This window comes from Magnolia sinica, chromosome 12 (assembly GCF_029962835.1).
Source record: "Magnolia sinica isolate HGM2019 chromosome 12, MsV1, whole genome shotgun sequence".
Classification (NCBI taxonomy): Eukaryota; Viridiplantae; Streptophyta; class Magnoliopsida; order Magnoliales; family Magnoliaceae; genus Magnolia; species Magnolia sinica.
In genome coordinates, this window is record NC_080584.1 from 61,196,332 (window position 1) to 61,202,596 (window position 6,265).

Genomic DNA, 6,265 nt, shown 5'->3' on the forward strand with positions numbered 1-6,265 from the left:
TCTTGACTAAAGGAGGATTGGTTGAGGGGATAACTATCCATCGCAGGACTAAACACCACTCGAAATCCCCTTAGTTAATTGAAGTGATGGCTAAAAACCAACCTCTTCTACCTCAACCTAGGGTGGAAGACATTCAGGATGAGAATGAGGTGCATCAACCACCCCCGCCTCGTACTTTACGAGATTATTTACAACCAGCGAGGCTAAGTACGCCCTCATGCATGATTTTTTTCGAAAATACAGGACATATGGACATCAAGCCAGGGGTTATCCAACTCCTTCCTAAGTTCCATGGGCTTAAATCTGAAGAACCATATCTACATTTGAAAGAGTTTGATGAGATCATAACCACTTTATATTTTTAAAATGTGTCTGAGGACACAGTCAGGCTGAAACTCTTTCCTTTTTCCTTGAAAGAGAAGGTTAAGACGTGGTTACATTTACTGCGTCCTAGATCCATTGGCACATGAAATGATATGCAGAGGGAATTCATAAAGAAATTTTTTCCATATCATAAAACGATTACCCTTAGAAAAGCAATAATGAACTTCACCCAAAAGGAGGATGAAACATTTTACCAATGTTGGGAAAGGTTCAAGGATTTGGTCAGTTCATGCCCACAACACGGCTTCAAAACGTGGCGCATTACAAATTTTTTCTATGATGGACTGACATCTTCCATGCGCCAAATGGTCGAGACAATGTATAATAGAGAATTCATTAATAAAAATGTCGACGAGGTATGGGATTACCTCGATAGTCTTGCTGAAAAAACACAATCATGAGATTATTACCCAAAATCGAACACTACGTCTAGGCCGAATCAATCTAAGGAGAAAGGTGAATTGTATCTCTTGAAAGAAGAGAATGATCTCAAGTATAAAGTGACTACACTCATAAGAAAAGTTGAGGCCATGGAAGGAAAGAAGGATAAGGCTAAGGAAAGTGTTTGCAGCATCTGTGATTGCAACATTCATACAACTAAAAATTGTCCTATGATACTTGCCTTTCGAGAAGTGTTGAATGAACAATCCAATATCATAAATACTTATCAAAGACCTTTCAATGGACCGACCTCTAATACATACAATCCTGGTTGGAAACATCATCCAAACTTTAGTTGGAGAAATGGACAAACTGTTACCCCTCAAAGTTTCTTCAATCAAAATCCAAATCAGGGAAAATCTCAAGAAGAATCGGTTCAAAATTCCATGCAAGAGTTGACCCAGGCAATGTGAGACTTTATGCAAAAGATGGATTCACGTATGACAGTTATAGAAAAGGGGATGCTTCCTGCACAACCTCTCCCCAATCCTAAACCACAATATGAGATAAGTAATCCCAGCTCTTTAAATCAAATGGAGCACGCTAAATCCATCACCACTCTTAGGAGTAGGAAGATCATTGATAAAACCCTTCCGATTAGGCCCGAAAAGCCTCAAGAACCAGAAGAGGACAACATGATGGATCTAGTGAGGCCCCACAAAAATTAGAACCGGAATTTTTAGAAAAGCCAGTTGCTCCATTTCCCCAACGGTTGGTCACACCAAAACCTCTCTCTAACTCGCAGGATATTCTAGAGGTGTTGAAACAAGTGAAAGTCAACATTCCTCTACTTGATGCAGTAAAACAAATACTTTTATATGCCAAATTCCTGAAAGACCTATGCACGACCAAACGACGACAGAGTATTCAAAAGAAGATCTTCTTGACCGAGAAAGTGAGTGCCATCCTGAAGCAAGACGTGCCGCAGAAATTCAAAGATCCCGGTAGCCCAACCATATCATGTGTAATCGGGGACTATCGAATTGATCATGCACTTCTTGACTTAAGAGCGAGCGTCAATTTGATTCCCTACTCGGTATACAAACAGTTAGGCTTGAGTGAATTAAAACCCACCCTAACCACACTACAACTTGCTGATCGTTCTGTTCGTGTACCAAGAGGGATAATTAAGGATGTTTTGGTCGAAGTTGATAGATTTTACTACCCTGTAGATTTTATCATCCTGGACACCGAACCCATCAATAACATGAGCTCTCAGATTCCAGACATTCTTAGTCGCCCATTCCTTGCCACTTCAAACGCAATTATCAATTGCAGGAATGGTGTCATGACTATGTCTTTCAGAAATATGACATTGGAGTCAAGCATCTTTTTCAATAACGGTAGAAACTCAGAGGATGATGACGATTTCTATGAAATTAACATGATTGATTCTTTCGTGGAAGATAAAACGCCTCTGACCTTATCCTCTGACCCTCTAGAGACATGCCTAGCATACCCCCATGACTTGGATGATGACATAATTAGGGAGATGTGTGCCTTGCTTGATACTATGCCGGTACTTGAAGTTAACCAATGGAGGCCACAATTTGAAGAATTGGCCCAAACTGATGTCGTGCCTCTGTCGTCTAACCTCAAGCCACCGAAGCTTGACCTAAAACCTTTACCCTCTGATTTAGAATATGCCTATTTAGGTCAAGAAGAGACATACCCAGTGGTGATTTCATCTCACCTTGAGAACAAACAAGAGAGTATTTTCATTTCTACTCTCGAAGAAGATAAAGGAGTTATTGAATATATTATCACAAATCTCGATAGGATGAATGAACTCCTTTCAACTGAATGTTTCGACTCTTTAGATGATTATTTGGCATACTTTGCAGATTCAAATGATCCCATAATACAAGAAATAGTGGATGCCTCGCAAGACAATACCTCGGTAGTTTTCACAGACCGAGAGAACCCTTATTTTGATGTACCTCCTCCCCCAGATCCTGAATGGTTACCATTAATGGAGGAGGAGCTGAAAATTGAACTAAAGAGTGAAACTTCGACGTGTGTTGAGACTACACCACCTACTATAAATTTTTCTGAATTTCATCTACTTGTAGTCTCTAATTCATCATGGTGTACTAATTTTAAAATTTTTTCTGCCACAGGTGAATCGTATATACTTTGGACACTTCAGACGATTAAAAGAAAACTTTATGCTAAGGTCCCTCAGTTTTTCTGGACATTCACGTTCCAGGACATCCAAGCCTACTACAAAATGGGCTTTTGGATGATCTTGTTGAAAAACCTTCTAAGAAATTTACCAAGGTACTGGCCGACGGAAGAACCTAGATGCATGATTGAGTAGATTTTCCGTGCTTTCACAGTTGAGGATTAAAATTTACTGCTTTTATAGGACTAGGGTAGTTCTCTTTATGCTATTCTAGGATAGACGGTTTTATGCCATTAGGTTAGTTTGTTTTATACATTGTTTTATGATAGTTTGCTTTTGTTGGTTTCTCTCTTGTGCTAACCCGCTCTTATGCTGATATCTTTGGAAAGCCCCTTAATTCTTTCGTCCAGGTATTATCTTTCCATCACTCCTCTATTACTTTCATTGTCTCATATGCATTACACACTTATTTCTTTTACATTGAGGACAATGTAAATTTTACGTTGGGGGTGGGAGATTAGGTTACCTAATCAATATTTTCTTGGTATTGAGCACAAAAATTGTGAAAATTTTTAATTTTTTTTTAAATTTCTTGTGAATTCAAAGTGATTTTGACAGCCATCTAGGGCACTTAGAATTTCATGATACATGATGTTGGTAATTTATGACTCTTGGATTCCGTATCTGTTAGATTTTACAGTTAAGTTTGAATTGTTAATCCAGAATTAGAAGTTGTAAACTTTGAATGGGTCGTGATTTCACATGTCACATCTCGCTTTCACATTAAGGTTTCAGTTTGATATTGAAGGGTTAACTTGGTAATCACTAAGCATGTAAGGAACCAGCCTGGAAAATTTGCCCGTCAAGATCAATTTTTTTTAAAAAAAAAGCAAAAAAGAAAAAAAAAAGAAAAAAAGAAAAAAAACCTTTGGAAAGGGTGGGGCGAATACTCTTCACCATAGGTTTGCTCCCTATAGGTGTAGATTTAATTCCCCATGGGTGATATATGAAAATGGTTGGGTGTACGATCTTCACCATAGGTTTGCTCCCTATAGGTGAGGATTTGATTTCCCTCCTTGGCATGATTTTAATGGAAAAATTAAAAGTTGGTAGAAAGAAAAAAAAAATGTTTTGTGAGGCACATTTTAGTTTAGGTTTTTGGTGTCCTGAATGCTCTTGTTGGTTACCAATGATATCATGAGATAGAGAAGTGAACTTTAATGATAAGCTGAGATTACACTATACACTCATAGATCATAATGCTTAGAATTTTTTCTAATTGTAGGATAAATACTTTGATCTTGATTATGAAGTTTATCGTGCGTTTAGTCTATGAGAAAGTAATGCCCAATATTCATGAATCCTAGAATTCTATTGACTGGATTGTTGTTCAAAAATCACTTGAGTTTATAAAAATTGTCTAGTAATTTCCAACTTATTTTTCGCATACTTTGCTCGGGACTAGCAAAATGCTGGTTGGGAGTTGTGTTGAGGGTCAAATATTGCATATTAGACCCTAGTTATTGCATGATTTTATGAACATAATATTGTTCAATGCCATATTTTAATCGTGTTTGTGCTGCAAGATGAATTTAGGAGCCTAGACTGAAAAATGGTGCTAAAAGCATGAATTTAATGCTCAAGAATCATCAAGGCAAGGGACGGACTCCAGGGGACCGAGATCGACAATATTACATGGCCGAGATTCAAGAAAATCATGTTCGTCACACTAAAGAGGCTTGAAAAGTCAGTCAGAATACAAGATCACAGGGTTCCCGCCATCTGTTGGGCTCGAAACTTCATATATGACCTGAGGACCATAAATTAACCGTACACGTCAAAATTCAGACCTTGGATCAATGTTTAAGTAACCCGATGGACAAAATCAGACAATAACCATTAAGAAAGCATCTTGGACATCCTTGGGAGATCAGGACCCAAATTGAACCGATGGAAAGAGCATGAAAAGCAATATATATTTATCAAATTTCACTTCTTTTGGACGGTGCGGTAGGGAGAAACGAACCACATACGTCTATTGAAGGGAGAGTAGCAAATTTGTAAATAACCAAAACTCTATATGCATGTACGTAAGTATGCTTCAACGTTCTGTATTGACTCATCACAGGTGGATGGTGTGTCCCACTTAGAGTTTGGATTTACTTCATACTTTGACCCATGGGCTTATACATTACTGAGAAAATAATGAGCGGAGTAGATCTCCGAAAATGTCATCAAAAGTGGGCCCCACCTAGTTTTTGAACAAAACTTTTCAAAAGCTGTCTTCTAGCACAAAACATCCAGGGACGGACATGCTTGCAGTTGGGTTTTGACATTGGGACCCACCCATCATCCATTTCAATGATATGATCGGGACCATCCATGGTCCAGAGGGGGGCGTGACCGTCACCTAGGTGTCCGTTTTGTCCCACGAAAGCATTACAGGTACATGAAGTCTCAAATGTAAGATTGAACGGCAGAGTCTTTGCTGCAAAATCAATCACGTGGGCCACCACGAATCTGATCTAAAATTGATCAAGCCTGACTGGTTTTTCGAGGGAAAACAAATGGACGGCGTGGATTTCTTTGATAAGTCATATTATGGGCCCACCAATCATTACCGATGCGTAAGAGTTTCTAGAAATTTCTGTTGCGTAAACAGAGTGGGTTTCCGACTCTGTTACAACAACCACTCTCACCGACTGCTATTACTTATAAAAGGTGATGAGAGAGAAAGAGAAGGCATTCAATTTTCCAGGGATGTGGGCAGAGGCAGAGAAAGAGTAGAGTAATATTTATTTAGTTATTTTTTTTAATTTTTTTTTAGTATTTCTTTTAAGATGTTGAGCCTAACCATGTTAGGCTAAACCTCTTAATTAGGGCTAAGAGGTGAAGCTTGTAACATAATTGGGACGTTTGCTTGGCTTTGATTCATGTTTTGTTGAACTCTTATGGATTCTTTTATTTATGAAGGTATATTTTTAGTTTTTAATGGTTTGTTGTGACTCAAATTACAATGGATCTGCGATAGCTTTAAATATGTTTTTCCCATTATTGAGATTGTGAAATTAGTAAGACCTGTTGTTCATCATCGTCCCATGGGCATGGTAGGGTGACGGAATCCTTCCTAACTTTCACAATTCTCTCATAATTGGCTGTGAGATTGGTAAATTGTTGTTGTTTGCCATAGTCTCTTGGGCATGGTTAGGTGACAGAATCACTTCCAAATCTTCACCACTCTTATCTATTGATGATGAGATCCATGAGAAGTTCAGAGATTAACAAATCTCTTCTTATCAATTGAATAGGATATGA

The 6,265-nt window shown here is 38.3% G+C and overlaps 1 non-coding gene across 1 annotated transcript; it reads right to left on the reverse strand.

Moving 5' to 3' along the window:
- Nucleotides 1–524: 524 nt before the first annotated feature.
- LOC131222072 (small nucleolar RNA R71) lies at nt 525–631 on the reverse strand. The gene has a single exon (XR_009159779.1). It is a non-coding gene; the product is annotated as a small nucleolar RNA R71 (small nucleolar RNA).
- Nucleotides 632–6,265: the final 5,634 nt, after the last annotated feature.